Source organism: Maniola jurtina, chromosome 6 (assembly GCF_905333055.1).
Source record: "Maniola jurtina chromosome 6, ilManJurt1.1, whole genome shotgun sequence".
Classification (NCBI taxonomy): domain Eukaryota; kingdom Metazoa; phylum Arthropoda; class Insecta; order Lepidoptera; family Nymphalidae; genus Maniola; species Maniola jurtina.
Window position 1 is genome coordinate 10,514,616 of NC_060034.1, and position 18,273 is coordinate 10,532,888.

The window sequence follows — 18,273 nt, forward strand, 5'->3', positions numbered from 1 at the left end:
CTAGATTATTGTTTACCTACTTTTAAATATTTGTAAGTAGGGTGTTATGTGCATTAAAGAAGTTCCCAACATTCAAGAAAGTTTTTAAATATTATATTTAAAAACATTTGATATTTAAGTACCTAGGTCCTACTGAGTTACAAAAACTGAGTTTGTGGTAAGATAAATGAAGAATGCGATAAAGCTTAGATAAACTATGATTAGCTTTTTTGATCTGGACTTTTATCTTTTAGATGGTTTTTGACCTAAAACCAATTCAACCAATATAAATATCAAGATGGTCACAAGGTTAATAATTAAGTATAAGTACCTAGGTAATATTGAAGTGGCTGGTTTCAATAAAATGATTTTTCTAGTACAGCTATAGTTTTTGGTGTTGCGTTTCTTCTCAGTCATTTAACTAATAGTAGTTAGTTGTGGGTTTTAGAAACTAAGACTACTTAGTACTTACTCGAAGATAATGCTCCCTTTTTGGTGATTATTGTAGTAGGGTACTGAATAAGGCGTACTTACTTAGGTAAGTAGGTATGTAGGGACGGGAGACACAGGTATAGGTAGAGGTAGTAATGACGAGACTCTTCTTTCTCCAAAAACCTTCTTCAAGAAATGTAGGTACCTATGTACTTGAATTTACTTTCTTAAAAACCTGGAAGCAACAATTACAATTAAGTATAATAAAAAAATACAACATGTCTGAAACTTTCTGATTTAGAAGGATCCAGTTAACAACGTCGTTGGTAGTAATTACCGGCCTAATTAGTGTCTTACCTACGTACCTATTATGTATGTTACTTATTAAAGTTTTTTCCATTTAGGAAGTAGATAATGATGGGTCAGTGAAGGAGGAATGAGTTGATAGGTGTTTTAATTATTGAGGACGACGGTCTGTGGGCGACTGGCGACTAGCGAGCGACAAGTGGCGAGTGTACGACGAGAGGACCAGAAAGAGACAACATCAAATATTAAACGCGTAATGCCGGCCGCGCTCTCGCTTGTAATTAAAGCTTTCTTTCCTTTTTTCAGCGGCCTGATACAATATTCAGCATGAGAAGGAAGCGCTCTGGTGGCGGGGTGGCGCCTCCATTGTATTCGCTAAGGAAGATAAATTAAAAAATATAATTACAAGGCGGCCGCCATAATTCTCGGCAGGCGAGCCGTAGGGAGGGGCGCGGGGGCGCGGGAGGAATAGTGGAGGAGCGGGCGCTCCCGAAGGAGGCTTCTTAAATATTTGGGGATAGCGCGTACCTACGCATTACGTAAATTAATGACACGGATTCGAGGAAGGATGGCGCCCGCCCGCGCCTCTCCGCTGTTTGTTTTGTTTTAATGTGCGTTGTTAACGACGTTATTAGAGGCGAATTATAATAAGGCGCTCCCTTCCGGGCAGCTTCGCTCCGGATTGATTGCCCTAATGACTCTTCGCTACTCGTATAATTGCACAAATCTGGCTCGCGAATCTTCCTTGATACCTCCCAATTTATACTGTTGAAAGTATCGCACATTTATTTCGTTTCAGTCAAATTAAAGTCAATTTTTCAGCCATTTTAATGATGCGTTTCACTTTTCCTGCACGATGGCGCATTGAAGTTCAGAGTTACGGAGACTTTTAGGGCTTTATAAATTGTTCACAACCTATCCAGTCAAAATTATAGGCAGGTAACTAATGAGTAGTAGGTACCAGAAAAAGATTTTATCATTATTTTGTTACGTCAAAAGCTTAAGAGGGCTCTCTCCATCACTCGTTTCATACAATCGTAGTTCCAATTTTATTTGAATATTAAGCAACCAAAGTCCATGAAATTTTGCAGACATATTCTAGAAACTAATATCTATGTCTGTGGTTTTCCAGATTTCTGTTAAAATATTCGGTTTCAAAGTTACGCGGTCTTAAAAAATTTCATACAAACCTTTGAGCCCCTGTAATTTTAAAACTACATATTTTTAGAAAAATCTAAAACACCACAGACACAGATATTATTTTCTAGAATATGTCTGCAAAATTTCATGGACTTTGGTTGCTTAATATTCAAATGAAATTGGAACTACGATTGTATGAAACGAGTGACGGAGAGAGCCCTGTTAAAGTAAGGACTAGACTTAGAGGCTCAGTTCAATCTAGGAGTACGTGTGAGCCTTTGTGAGCACTGTGAGCGTGTGGGCGTGTGTGCGCATGTCCACACGGCATCAACAAGTGTCCCCATGTGCTTCACTTTCACCGTTGAACCGTCTGCTTATCGCAAGTCCGACGATATTACGGTTACATCAAATATAATCATCTGATACGAATATAATCACAGTCCTGACCATGTTATTCTTGCTAAAATACCTAGGTACTAGAATACAATATTATTTTGGATACTTACCTAATATATTAGCTACCTAATATGCACATACCTACCTGCCCATACGGACCTTGTATTTATCAGTAGGTAGGTAGTAGGTAGTTATTTATTTCATTTACTTACTATTATTTTTCATGTAAGTACCAAAATTGTATCTATGTAGTTACAAAGTTATAATAAACTAGCCGATGCCCGCGACTTCGCCCGCGTGAATTTAGGTTTTTTGAAATCCCGTGGGAACTCTTTGATTTTCCGGGATAAAAAGTAGCCTATGTGCTAATCCAGGATATGATCTATCTCCATTCTGAATTTCAGCCAAATCCGTCCAATGGTTTTTGCGTGAAGGAGTAACAAACATACACACACACACACACATACACATACAAACTTTCGCCTTTATAATATTAGTGTGATTAAGTTACATTGGAAATGCTTAGGTATCTCTAAACAGAGATTTCTTCCAGCTTCCCACTTACTACGTTTTTCAGTAGTAATTAGTTGTAATGTAGTTTACCAGTAACGCGGATCTACGGGGCTACGCGGGGCTTCAAAGCTCGGTCAAGCATTCTGACCTTGTGATTTAGTAGGTATAGAAAGTAGGAACTTTTGTTATTAGGTATCTTATAGTTCTACGAGAAAGTGCCAACAAAACATACAGAAGAAAAAACTGCATATATTATAACGCTGGAAAACCTCAAAATATTTGTAAAAAACGCCTAAGTATTCAATCAACAGCTGACGTCATGAATTCTATAAACCTTCTAAAAACCTGTATGTAATAACAGAATACTCTGTTATTATATACAGGTTTTTAGAAGGTTTTACGAGGAAGATTTTTGGAAAACATCTTGAGGAGAAAACTGCATAATATTGTGACGGGTAAAAGACTTAACCTTGCCCCATGCTTCGGTGCCGGTTATTAGGACTAACATTGATAATAACAAACCAATAGTTATGTTAATACTAAGTATAATGATAGTAGATACGTATACCAGATCAATAGATATTGGCTCTTAATTCCATATCTATTGGTCACAACCCTCAGCAATGGAAGTACTGTACCTACAGTACAAAGTGTTCGTACGAATCATCCATTAAAGTTTTAGAGAACTCTGTATGTAGGTATAAAGCTTCATTTACGTCAGAGAGTGCGACGTTGCGATATGCTACAAGGTCGGTTGGTTTTTCATTGCTGCTTCACTAGGTGATATTAAAATATTGCTTTGTAGAAAACCTTCAATGGATTAAAAAATGAGCCCAGTGGCTATCATTCATTGTTAGCATCGATGATTGTTAGACACTGAGTCAGCGAATCACCCTGCGTCGGGCAAGGCCTGTCACGGACGTGCATCAACGCATTTGACTGAAATGCCAATTTGGCCACACGTTCGTCTGTTCATGGCTTAAAAACTTTATCAAACTGCAAGGGAACGTGGTTTCCCTGTTTTCATAATAATTTGCTTTCGTCTGAACAAGGCATTACGCAAGTAGAAAATCATGTTCGATCGTATCGCAGAACCAAGAGCCCTCCAAGGAAAACTTATTAATTTTAGTCATTATGAATTCCGCGAGCGAAACTCGAACGTCTAATTTCAACCCTAACTTATCAAGACGCGAATAAAAAGTTCACCCCCTGCCTCCCCCTGCTCACCCCCTTGTTTAAAACGCCGGCGAAAAAAGAAGCACATAAAAATGCATGAGGCCTTCCTCGTTATAAGGAAAGGGTAGCACCCCCCACCTTCTTCGGGAGGTAGCTGTAAAAATCGTCTCTAATTTAAATTTGGGAAGTTTCGCGTCGCGCGCGGCAACGTTGATGTCTTGATAAATGTTTGCGAATTCCACTAATTTCGAGTCGTAAGCGTTTTGGAAGTTTTAATTGGGCCCTCATAAATCGCGCGAGCATACCTAACGAAGGGCATTAATATAATTTTGTGACAAAATGGCCGGTCGTGAGCTACTACATTTAGATAACCATCGCTCGTTGTTTCCGGTAGCGCGCATCTTGATAAGGAGATAATGCGTGAATCTGAGCTGCCGTGATGGATGCGAGATCGCGGATTGTGTTATGTTCCCAAAGACAATAATTACTTATTTAGCATTACACGCGGTATAATTAAACATAGGTACCTACCTAACTACGTCTGAAAGCTTTAGCGCAAAAGAAAAGCAATGAAAAGTAGATTCAATTTGTGACACTATGTTTTCTCATTAGGAGTATCTACCTATAAAATATCTAAAATATAAATATACAAACCTAAAACAAATCGAAATGTATTTTAGTAACAATCAGTTAAAAGGAATTTATATGAGACATTTGAAAAGAAGATATGAGTCTATACTTAGCGGTGCCACGCGGCAAACCATGGTTATTTCCAGAAGTAACACTTGAACCAAAATTTTAATGATCAGATCTGACTAATCGGGTCCATAATAACAATATATCAATGAAAAACTCAATTCAACCTTAAAATAATTCAGGCTATTATAGCCTAAATTATTTTAAAAATCTTATAACCCGCGAACCCACCGTGTGACACTTGATTGGCCATTACAGGGAGTGTTATAAGAATCATCTCTCAATCAAACCGTCGCCGTCGTCGGTCAGTATATTCTTAATAATCCTAATATCAATCTCTAACGAGTAACTATGACCTTAAGAAATATCTACTATATTCTTTAAAATAGGTGCCTCAGACCCATTTAGATCCTAATTTCCTTAATAAACAATTGCCTCAAGCCCATATCGCTTGATTTTCTTCATTAAATCCAAACAAAGCGCCATTGACAAACTTCGACGGGTGTAATGTTATTCATTTGGGAAAGTCAAAGGTTGTGTTTGCAAGAAAAAAAAATAAGTCGCCAGAGAGCGGACGGTGGCATTTTTTCCATTCGCCGCGTTCCATTAGCGTGCCTTTGTTTGGCGGGAGCGCGCAAATTAATTTAGCTCTCCCGCCATTTCCTCGTCCCTTCCCCGCGCATTTTCCTCACCCTTGCCGCGCCCTTTTTGTCTACGCCTTGCTCTACGTATCGTTTTCTTCTTTATGGCTCATTAGGCATCATCGTCGCCATTGTTTTTTTGGCCTACCCACACTATCTAATTAACGGGATTAGCAAGACGGCAAGGTCTGACTGATAAAGTGTGGATACCGCGCCATATCGCGCAAAATTTCGCGTAGTTGGCTATTTGTGTAATTGCTAATATCAACCTAGAAATCCTTATCTGACTGAAAAGATTTTATTATTTGCTTTTCGCAAATACGCATAAGTATGCGACGTGAAATGCACGGCGATTTTCACGCCGTACACTTACAATGAAACTGTGATAGAAACTTGTGAAAAATAAAAGTTTAGAAAGAGTATTAAGCTGGGCAAAGCGCATTAGTCCGAGCTACGAGCTCCGAATCAACGTTCACGTCACTACCACCAAGATGTGTGAGAATTCGTAGCAATCAATAGGATTGCTTTATTTTCATAGCTTAGCAAGTTAGCTCGTTGCATTTTTTCCTGATGGAAATGGGTAGGTAAGTTATGAAAATAAGACATTCCTATTGGTGCATTTTTTACCATTTACACATATCTCTCGCTCGGAATGCATTGGGTATCGACTATTGCTCGTCTCTAGTGAAAACCTCGGATTCGCAGCCTGAGGAGCAACGCACAACTACAGAATGGAGTGGAGCCTCAGCGCCTTATTGATAACATGTTAAACTTAGATTTATTTAAGTAAGTACTTTATTTAAGTTTGTTTTCAAAAAACATTGTGCCTCAGCTCCATTCCACTCTGTAAAGTTGTTCATTCGCGTTGTGACAGACCGTCAAAAACACGAAAAATTTGTCTGGATTGCAAATCCCATTCCTATTTGTCATGAGAAAAACCGACGTTCGCGTTGGTTGGGACAAAGATCACTGTGATAGGGGACGTAGCCGCGACAATATTCACACTATTGTTTAGCGGCGTTCGCGGGCTGTAGCAACTTGCAGCGTAAGTGAAGAACGGACTTTAGATAAATGCTAATAGGTAATAACTAACTCAAGACATACCCGGTTGTAGTCTTCTGCTAGTAGTCGCCGAAGGAAGGCCTGAAGTGCGAATGACACACGCCAAGTGCCGACCGCGCCCGCGCTCCGTCTGGCAGCCCTGAGCTCTACGCTGCGTGCCCGTGACCCACAGTTTTTACCCGCGCGCCCTCACCCACGTTAATATAATAACCCTTGCGTATTCATAAACCGTCTACCTCGATTAATATCTCCATATCCATAGTATAGGAAAAATACTCAAACAGTTTTTATTAGTATAAAAAGTGCAGATGTTTGTATTTTGTAGTAGCTGTTCGTCTAATTAGTTAGAGAATTGTCTTCGATCTCGGAATCTTTCTCTTTGTAAATTTATTTGCCCATAAAAAGTGCTTTTCCGTTTTTAATTAAGTTCCAGTTTCAGCAGTTACGATTGAGAATTATTACGGGGCGGCGAGAAAATATCCCGGGCTCGGAATTTGCAGAGTCGAAATTTTTAATTAATTGCTTAGTAGACACATTTTAAATTCTTAATTAAGCAATTCGTACTTTCTCCCGGCTATAAATTAGATCGAGCCGTTTCCATAGAGACTACTCATCCTTTAAAAGCGGGCCGGGAGGGCGAGGGGGGCTTTACAAAAAATATAACTTAGGGTGAGTTAAAAAACCGTGGGGTGACTCAGCCGGCCGCTGCACCCCACGACGAGAAATCTACGATCAATATTAACTCTTTTTTTGAACGGGGAATCACTGAATTTTAAGTCGTTTTAAGTAGATGTATCGAAATAAAAAAATGCGGCGTGGGTCCGAGTTGCGACGCTCGTCGCTGTCCCGCGCTGGCCAATATTTGAACGCAGCACGGACGATAAATCACACTACGCCGATTTTCCATTCAACTCCCGTCTCCCGTGGATTAGTCAAGGTCGCCCAGCATATGTGACTGACATATTATTTATTGATGCAAGTAGGTACTTAACTCTTGCAAAGCTCTTGGATCAAACTCTGAAATATTAATCGTCAGAAGTTCATTTACATAAAATTATTTAAAATTGCCTATAATGTTTTTCATTTTTTACATTATATTGTATTTTTAAGATATTTAATTGATTAATGTCTAAAAGATTAATTCTATTTTAATTCAAAGGCTTGGCTTGCATAAAAAATTGATAGAGCCCGGTGTGAGTGCACGCATGAGTCAAAAAATTGTTATAAAAAAGCTATTTATGACGGCGGCCATTATCGTCTAATAAATCAGCTGCCCACTCTTCTGTTTTCGATAATGATTCTATTATTATGGAAAAGCGTTATGTAACTGTAACATTTTTTATTCGCTGGCGCGTTATATGGAGTGCACTTTTGTTTAATTAAAACCGATGATTAGGTAAGTACCTATATTATTCGGTTTTCATAAGTTACGTATTACTGGTAAGATTCAATAAGATTCTTATCTGTGAATCTTCCGGAATCTACATGATCTTCTTTAATTCCGAGTTCTTTTCCGCACTATTTAGGTGTACTATTATGTATTCTGAGACTTAGGTAAACGTAGTCCGATCGTTGTAAGTAAGTAGGTACGTAAAACCGCTAATGCAGTTACCAGCTGGATCAGTCTAGTAGCAAGCTAGCTGAGCCCTCCCCAAAATCCAAGCAGGCCATCCACCTCGGTGACGACTTCAGGAAGTGTTGCTGGAGAGCCAATGTAGGCTTCGCGTTAGCCGAAAACCCATTGTATTTGAGCAATACGTGTTTGGCCCAATTAATGTCTCCCCGTGATTGTAGTATAGAACCAACCTTATCTTCACTAAGTGCCTATATATCAAATCTATCCGTAAGTACGAAAAACGTTTTTGGTCAACGTTTTTGATACGAACCGATAGTGGCGAATGCCGTGGCGGCGTCCACGTCCGTTGTCCTGCCATGTAAATAGCCTTGAATGAAAAAAAATGAATCATCTTCTAAGGTCAGCGAGCTCCAACATATACTCATAGCCTATCTCACAATAAAAAATAATAATAAAAAAACTCCAGCGTAGAATCTCCAACTTCACTTTTTACAGCACCGCGCGATGTCCCATCCCACGAATCACGATCTATAATTATGTACCGAACTGGGTCGAAATATCGATCATTTAACAAACATATTTTTCATTGTGGTACTACACTTACCTACTAATTATTATTATTATCGGAGCCTTAAATCGTAGGTCAAATATCTTTTATCAAAATATAATAAAAATTGAAGTATATTCCATAGTAGCTAAGCAGTTAGCACCTACCTAGTATGCGTGTCGAGCGACTCTAGTGAGGCTCGGCCCGGCGGGCGCCCACTGTACGGGTTACAAATTGTGGGGTGAAAGGGGTAGTTTTTTCTAATCGACTTTCCTAACAGTAATAAACGATATTTATCTTTCTTAATTATAGTCTCACTCCGTTATTTGGTAGCTTTGTTCGTGTTTTCTCTACAACGGCTCATATTATTATCGAATTATATGCGTTTGTCGCTAGCGTTGCTAAGAAGTTTTTTAACTTTAAGGGGTTATCAAACTTTGGAAGGATTCCTTTTATAATTTGCTACTACGACTGCTTCCTAATATTATGAGCCTAAAAGCAGTAGATTACAAACAAGTAAGGTCTCATTTAAATACCTTAGTAAGTAGGTAGGTATTATAAAATGTACTTAAGTACTGAATTTGTGTAATTCTGAGCTTTTCTCACTGTAGACACCTAATTCCCTAACTAATTAAAAAAAGTTGTGCAATATCTTATCTTTTAAGAGTCTTTGCTTGTTAACAAATAAAATAAGTATCTCTATATTTTGTGAGGTAGGTATGTAATAGGTACCTAACTAGAGGCAAAAGTTCTGTATGTTGAAATCAGCAGATCTATTGCAGCGATAAAACTTCCTACACCGACAGCTTCGATTTACAAGTAAAATAAGCCTGGTCCTGGTAGACTTATCGGCATCAATATAATAAAATAATAGAAAAGTTGAGTCTGTATTATGAACACTCTAGAATAGGTTGTTTCCTACCTATCCTGTAGGTACCTTCCTACATTGTGTAGTGTGTGTTTCAGAAAGATGAATTCTACCGCATTCTTTTTTAGAGTAGTAGCACACGTCGGGTATCCGCATTGTATACCTACCTAATAGGTTGTTGATACTTACCTAAGTGATGATGCAGGCTAAGATGGAAGTGAGCTAACTTGGAAGATGTATGGCAGTTTTATAAAATTACCTACCCGTAATTATCTATTACCTACCCGTTATTATCGGTTTCTACAAGGCATTGTTTGGAACGCTAAACTCGCTTGGCGGTACGGCTTTGCCGGTAGGGTGGTAACTTGCCACAGTCGTAACCTCCCACCAGACCAGACCAGAGACAATTTAGAAATTAACAACTCCACCACTGCGCCAGGGAGGGGTGGGTACCCAAAGAGTCACACTCAATCGTGTCACAGTGTGACTCGTTGGGATAATTCATCAAATTTTTTCTCCCATCGAGTCACTTGACGAGATAAGTCTGAGAAATGTGTCATATAAAAATATTATTCATATTATTTGCTGCCAAGGTTGATACATACCCACAAGAAAAACTAGTAGAAAATGCAAAACTCAAGTATCTAAGTTCCTGAAATTAACTCTACACCACTCGACACATACCTACTTATAGGTAAAGCATTAATTATTATTATTAATGGAAATCACCTAGGCATTGTGTTCGTTACATATTTAAAAAAATCATTTCATTTCTACCCAGTAAAGCTGCGAGTCTCCGCTAGTTAATAAACACATGAGGAATTCTCCTCATAAGGCGTTATCAATGAGCTGTAAATAATAGCTGTGATAATAGTGACGAACACAATGAACCAACGAGACATCGACGGCCGCAAATACCAAATATAAAGCCTAATGACGTTTTCACTACATCAAACTTACTACTTCAAGTACCTAAGTATATACGAGCATCTATTGTATTTTTATCTAACCAGCTATCTTACTAGAAATAGTTACTCAATAGACACTATTCATTCGCGGGAATTTTTAATTGTACGTGATTTCTAATACAAAATTCAATTCAAAATATTTTTACTCGATTAAACTTTTACAAGTGCTTTTGAATCGTCAAAATAATCTACCACGCACTGGATCGGAATGCCGTTCCTACCGAGAAGAACCAGCAAGAAACTCGGCGGTTGCTTTTTTCAATTATTCATTTTACAATAATATGCTAAAGAAATAGGTTAGGTACGTAGGTACATTTTCAAACTATTAGAACTTTTTAAGTGTTTGAGAACTGAAACTTTCATAATTAAATTATCTATTACCAGCAGATTCCTGCGATCCGTCTTCATCTTCGTCCGGCTAGATTTTCAAAAATCAAGTGGCAGTGGCAAGGCTTTTTCATTTTCCGCGATTTAAGTAGCCTACGTCACTCTCTAGGTCTTCAACTACCTATATCTATGTAAAAAATCAGATCAATCCGTTGCACCTTTGCAGCGTGATTGAAGGACAAACCAACAAAACAATAAACTAAAAAACAAACACACTTTCGCATTTATAATATGGATTGGATAGTGATTTAAAATAAAGTTTATAAAAAGTAATACTTAGCTAACCTAATCATTTATAATTTAATTATTTTCAGTTCATCCTAAAATAGTTAATTATACTTGATTAAAGGTCAACTTAAATTTTTATTAATAATAATAATATTAATATTAACTAATATCTAGTAATTTACAAAGATTTAAAAATACCCGAATTTTCCGTCGTTTACGGCAATTAGGACAGGTATACCTACTGCAATGATAGACTACATCATATTATTAGAAAGTGAAAAAATTCAAATAATTTTAAACTGAGAAACGAGGGCAGCGATACCGTGTGGCGCATGCGTAATAACAACCCTTTTTTACCCTTTCGCTTCCCTGAGCGTTTTTTGTGAACCTTTTTGTAAAGGGTTGTGTATGGGGTACCTGCCACACGCGGAAGGGTTGAGTTTTTTCACTATGAGCCGTCACGCTTTTTATGCGTACCCACGTTTTTTCTCTATGCATCAAAGGGAGAACAATAGAAAGTGCATTGAACTCTTTACCAATACAATATCAGCTGATGGCCTGATGCCATAATAATGCACTTGTTTCTCAACGCTATTGATTTTTGCTGTCGTTCAAGGTCGTTTTTTGTATTACCACTTTGTAAATCCAAGAATAAACTAAGAAGTGTACCATAACACTTCTTAGTTTATTATAGCTAAGAAAACTAACACTTATCCAACATCATTATCAAGTATCTAAATTACGATGATTTTCTCTTCTCCGTCCGACATCAATGGTGCACCATTTGATGTCGGAGGAAACTGTGCCGTGGCCAAAGCACGAATACCTATTATTTATCAAATTTAATATTTTTTTATCCTTTGGATTTCCAGCATGTATTTAATACACGAGTTCTCGTTTTTTCTACCCGTTACATGATTTGAAAGCACCTAACTCATTTAACAGCTAGGCTTGCCGCCGCCCGGATGGTTTCATTTTACATCGACGCAACACCCGTTCATTTTTGGCAATCGCAGTAAAAACTAAACAGTTTGCAGCATTCTAGTAACCCACATTGATCAAGGTGTTAAAGTTATCGAGTTGCAGGCCCGTTAGTGCGCGTTTATTTCTTCAAACCTTTGTCGAACTCTTTTTTGGTGTTTGAAAAAATTGCCCCTTTTGATGCAGCCCGTTTTTTAGGCATATATAGGTAAAGCTGTATTAAAGATATCCACCAAATCTTGCACACCTTGCGTTGTTTACATTTTTAATTTACTTCAATCGATTTAGTTGAAACAAAATATTGAATTGGCTAGCCTGGAACTAAAGTGGTCTATGATACAATATTAAAATGTTACAAAGGCTTAGGCCACTTCAGAATTCACTTACTAAAATAAAAAAGTCAATAAATCTATAGTGTTTTTGAGATTATGTTATTTTAATGCAGAAATGACACATACCTACTATACATACCTATACCTTTTTTGCACGGTCATTTATTATCACTAGCCAATCTATTATTATTTCTTATTTAAAAAAGCTCATAGATGGATTTCATCATGTTACATTGTATGTATAGTACATAGTCGCAGACTAGATTATTATTAAATTACTAGAGGATGCCCGCGACTTCGCCCGCCTGAATTTCGGTTCTTTAAATCCCGCAGGAACTTTTTGATTTTCCGGGATAAAAAGTAGCCTATGTCCTTCCCCGGGATGTAGCCCATGTCTGTACGAAATTTCATCAAAATCGGTTCAGCGGTTGGGCCGTGAAAACGTAGCAGACAGACAGACAGACAGACAGACAGACACACTTTCGCATTTATAATATTAGTATGGATATAACAAGAGTTATTAGCTTACGTTTTTCTTTTAGTAAGCGGTCGTAGGCATTGGTGAGTGTGAAAAATCGTTTTTATGTTACTGTAGGTAGGTACATCAAAAGTAACACTCCAAGAAATAGAAAACGTAACAACTACGTAAACTTACTTACTTACTTTTAAGTCCGGGCGGTCGGTTTGTTCCTATCATAAAAAAACATTGAATAAAGGGCATTAGAAACGGATTAAATGCAAACATAGCCAGTGGCTACTGTGTTGTTACAAACAAGTAATGTAAAGCGAACGCAAACAACTCCTTTGTCGTGTTTTGCATCGCCGACCACATACAGAAGAAATACGAATATACAATTTGAGTGACAATTAGGCATTGTCAGAAGCCCACGGTACGCCACTGTGCAGGAGTGATATCTACTTGCAGGATTAAAGGATTACGTCCACAGTAAACAACTTTATGTGAAACTCTTTTTCAATGTTTATCAATTGCAATAGATATTTGTTTGTAAGAAATATTCATGGAAATCGTATTCAATACAGCAATGCGCAAACATACAGCACAATAATATATGATGACTTAGCATCTAAACCTCTTCCAAGTGGTATTTCATAAGAATACTGAATCGCGACAAGTTCGCGTTATTAATGACATTGTGCATCATCCTTTTGTGCGGACAATTAAATATACTTTGTTAAAGGAAGTATAATTTGGATGAATAGAGGTTTCGAAAAAGGGAATATTTGGCGTAAAAATCAATAATCTAACGACACGGTGACAATGGCCCACGGTTAACCGAATTCACTATCAAAATAAAGAGTGCTGCGTGACACGGCGCGGGTGGATTTTTTATTGCGTTAGTTCAAACTGGAGTGGTGGGACGAATTCGCGCTATTATACTTTATAGCTCTTACACCGATCTATAATAACAAATAGTGCCTTGAAGTCCTATAAAAAGTATATCGTTTATCAGTTTTACGAAAATAGTCAAATAAATATATAATTAGGTATTTCAAAATTGTGTTCTTATGTTGTAGATAGGTAGTAGGTACGCTTCGTGTAAATTGACTGTATTTTTTTCAGCATGTGCATAGGCGCTGCACAAAGAAGGCACGTCTGGCGGCATTTAGTTTTCACGATCCTTGTTTTCTATGGTACCTCACATACTGAAATTGTAATTAGATAGATAGAACTACGTAATACTTTTTCATTCAAGAAAAATCAATTAAGATGTCATAAATTGCTGAGAGCAGTCCCTACTAAATAAATAAATAAATAACTTAGGTAGCTTGCAACCTGGGGACGTACTTACCTACTCCATACTTATTATCCCGGAAATTCAAAGAGTTCTCTCGGAATTTTTAAAAGTCCCATTGTTTAACTGATTATGAGACTACTACTACTACTACTATACTGAGATAGTTTGTGTCTCGGATACCAATATATAAGCCATTTTTTCTTACTGCCTATTTCAGTTACATAATAGGTACATTATTATACAACAAATAATAACAAAAGGATATTCCGATCCAACGCTTACCTCTTGCACCGCGACCTCATGGGCGACACACGTGCAGAACTCGGGTTCTTACAATGCGTGTCTAACGCTTTACAAGTATTTGCTTATGCATCAATGTGGACTATTGATGGGAACTGAAGCTTGCGCCATTGATCGAAGATTCTTGAAGATCATTGTAGTTTTGTGATGTAGAACTCCCAGGTTGTTTTATAACTTTGTACCTATCTAACATTAAATAAATATCGTTATATCTTAATAATATATATATATATATATTAATAATTTAATTTTTATTGTATAGCTATAATTAGTAAACTCAGTGCCCGGTAAAACCAACTGTGGTTTTTGTGGCGCTGAATGTAACAAAAACTCTCTGTACATTTTTTTATGTCAATAATAATATATATATTTCAACCCAGTTATTATTATCACTGTAACTGGAACTGTAAAACGGTCGTAAAAGTCCCCGAAACCGTATTACATGCATTACATATTATAATTATTATTATTTAAATACACAGGGTGTAACCAGAACGCTAGCGACAACTTAGCGTTATTATTAAAACTACCATGTCAATATAACCATTTGCCTTAGGTATCGTGTAGTTTTAGCGATTTAGTATTTTTCTAACCCGCATTGTATAGCGTTCAAAACTCGGGTCAAGTTTTTATCTGTGACACCAACAGCAAATAAATGCATTTTCTTTCTTTCTTTCTACTGACGTAACGTTCGTTGACCTCTAGCATCAGTCAGATGTTTGATTTGCAATATATTGTGAACTTTAAAAAAATACAGGATTTAAAATAAAATAAAAATTTGTAGTTTTTTTACAGTATCATCAGTACTATCACTTGTCTTCGTTTTAGCTACAGCTCTTTATTTCCTATTTCACACTAAATTTAGTCCGTCGCGTCTGTCCGTCTGTCGATTACCGGGTTGTATCTAGTGAACCGTACGTAATATGTAGAGGTTGTCACAGAATGTTTGCCCATTGTTCTATTGCCGCTAGAACAAAGGTCTGTGTGGTTTGTACATAGTATGGATAGTACATAGTATTGACTGTGGATAGTTTTAGAAATTAGGCATGTATATTTAACCACTTTTTACTCGTTCTCTGCACGGTGCATCGCAGTTGCTGCAAATGTGCCTGCACCAGAATGTGGGCAAAAAGTGCGTCTTCGCGTTATTAGCTGCGAACAAAAACTTGTTTCCCGGTGCATCTTCCGGTATGTTATACGAAATTATCTTCAATCCCTTTGTAGTTAAAACAGAAGTGTGATAAATGAAGATCTGCAGTCTGTTATATTAGTTTGTAGTAGGTACATAACAAATTAATTTATCACATATCTAACTAAATTATGTAGGTAAGTAGGTACAACGTGGATGTAGACCTTAATTACCTACCTAATAAGTTTGTAAAGAAGATATCTACCTAACAGCAATAATTTCATAGTTTCAAAACGTGCAATCTTTAGCTTTACTATTTACTACATAAAATTAACTATATTTTGAGAAGGCGTGATTGCTTATGGGTAACGTCCGCCTCCTATTCGGGAGTTCGATCCCGGCCACGCACCTCTAACTTTCCGAAGTCACGTTAAATATCACTTGCTTTAATGGTGAAGGAAAACATCACGAAGAAAACTGTGTGCATGAGAGTTCTCGATAATGTTCTCAAAGGTGTATGAAAGTCTGCCAATCAGCAAAACAAATGTGTGATGTGTGTCACCCACCCAAATTTTGATTTCGAGCTTATGTAACTTAGGTATTGTCTATTGAAGTTTTCGATTGATTTAGGTAAAGGCATCCGTTGCATACATACTTAGGTATATTTTTGTCTCAATTCTTTTATTACGAAATTTAAATGAATCCAAAAACCTAAGTGTCAATGCAGAAGTTACATCCAACACCTGCCGTCCAAAGCATCAAGCGGAGCGGACGTACCTTAATCAATAGCCCCGTTTCGTTTCCGCCACTAGGCATAAAAACAAATGAATGCTAACTTAGAAAAAATATATAAAAGACGAAAGTGTTCCAAGCCGCAGATTATTATGAGCACATTCATTTATTAATTTATACGTAGCATCGTTATAAAAACTCAACCCCACTTAGACAAAAAATGTAGCTCGCGTCGCCCAAAAGGGAAAGGGTGTCTCGCGTGCTGCATTTTGTTTTTAACCGTATTCTGTGGTTTGTTTTTTCGGCTGAGTTTCTGTTTTTTAACAACACAATACCGCTGTTTTTTAAGTGCGTCATATAGACGCGCGCGAGTCTGTCGAGCGGTGGGCGCGAGCGCGACTTCTACGTAAAAAATCTGTTTTATAATAAACCTTGCTTCGGGCAAAAGGGAACCCTTTTCAGTATTTAGTCACGGACGAGTTTGAAGAAAGGTGAGTGAGGGAATGAGTTTCTTATGTATGAATTTCCTTTAATTATATAAATAAGACTGCAACAGCAGCAAAGATGTGTTTCGCACAGGTGATCGTAACATATGGCACAAGATTTTTTTGTATAAAATCGGGGATTTATGAGCTTCAACGAAACTACGTTCTTTGTCGCTCGTTAAAGAGGCAATAACAACGGATAATTAATTCCAAATAAATTCGACATAATTTCAGAATTTGCATTTGGTTAATGAGTGAGTCGTTAGTTAGTAATAGGAGATATTATAGTCGTTGAAAAACAATGACACCGTTAAAACAACATCAATAATGTTAGGAATTCGTAAGTGCGCTATAAAACGTGAACCATGAAAATGCTATTAAATATTAAAAGTGGAGAAACGGAGAGCTTAACAAGAAATAAAACATCGTTATAAGAGTAAGGAGAAGGCGAAGTCGCCCCCGGTCGGGCTATCGGCGCGCCTCAGTTAATGCCTACTTATACCTTATTATATAGCGGAGTTTGCGTTGAGGAACAAAATTAATTGGTTAAAACTCCTCTCGGTATCCAGGGTGGCCTCCCCCGCCGCCTCCCTCTTAATTCCATGCCCCGCAGGACCCGCGCCCCGCAAGCTCCTTTGAACGCAACCTACCTAGAGAAAAAAAACAGAGAGTATGAAGTTCCATACCATACAGTTGTAACTTAATTAATAATTTTATTTTTTATTTTTGTTGTTTATTGTTCACGAATAAGATAGAATAGAATAGAATATATTTTTATTTAAATAAACTTTTACAAGTGCTTTTGAATCGTCAAAATAATTTACCACTGGTTCGGAATACCGATAGGTATTAGGTATGTTACATATTTTTCATAAGTATTTTAACGTACATATGTTTTATCTAATTCATTAATAATTAAATTTCATTAAGTAATAATAATTATTATATTTATTCTTGATCACTTAATAGGCGTTCATTAAAGCAATTGATAATAATCGTTTGTGTGTTCGTTTATTCACTACTTATGATCATTCGTACGTGATAATCATCGATTTTGTTGGCATTCGAATGAAGGTCCTTAAAGTACCATCCCGGTACGCGAGTCGTTGAAAGAAAAAAAGAATTGCAAGGTCAACTCGTGCAGAATATTAGGTTTCATATAAATATATAGAATAAAATTAAATAGTATCTATTTACTGAGCTGGGCCAACGTTGCTTACCTAACTCGTGTGATCTACTAATATGCGCCGTTAAAACTAGGTAAGACGTCCCTGAAAAGTTCAAATTAAGTAAATTATGAAGTGCTGAGTAAAAAAGTGCTTTCACTATTATAAAACACAAATTATTCTAATTAAATTATAGTAACAAAATATACAATCAGAATGGCAATGCAATTTAATTAATCCCTAAGGCCTTATTGTGCATCACTATACTTATTATATTTTAAATGCAAAAGTGTCTTTATCTGTTGGTATGCCCTTCAATCAGGCCGCAACAGAGCAACGAATCAACGTTTATTTAGCAATAACATACTTATAGATCTGGAGAGATATCCTTGGAAATTATAAAATATTCCACGGAATTTTTGAAAACTTAAATCCATGTGGAAAAAGTTACGATCATCATCAAGTACAAAATAACT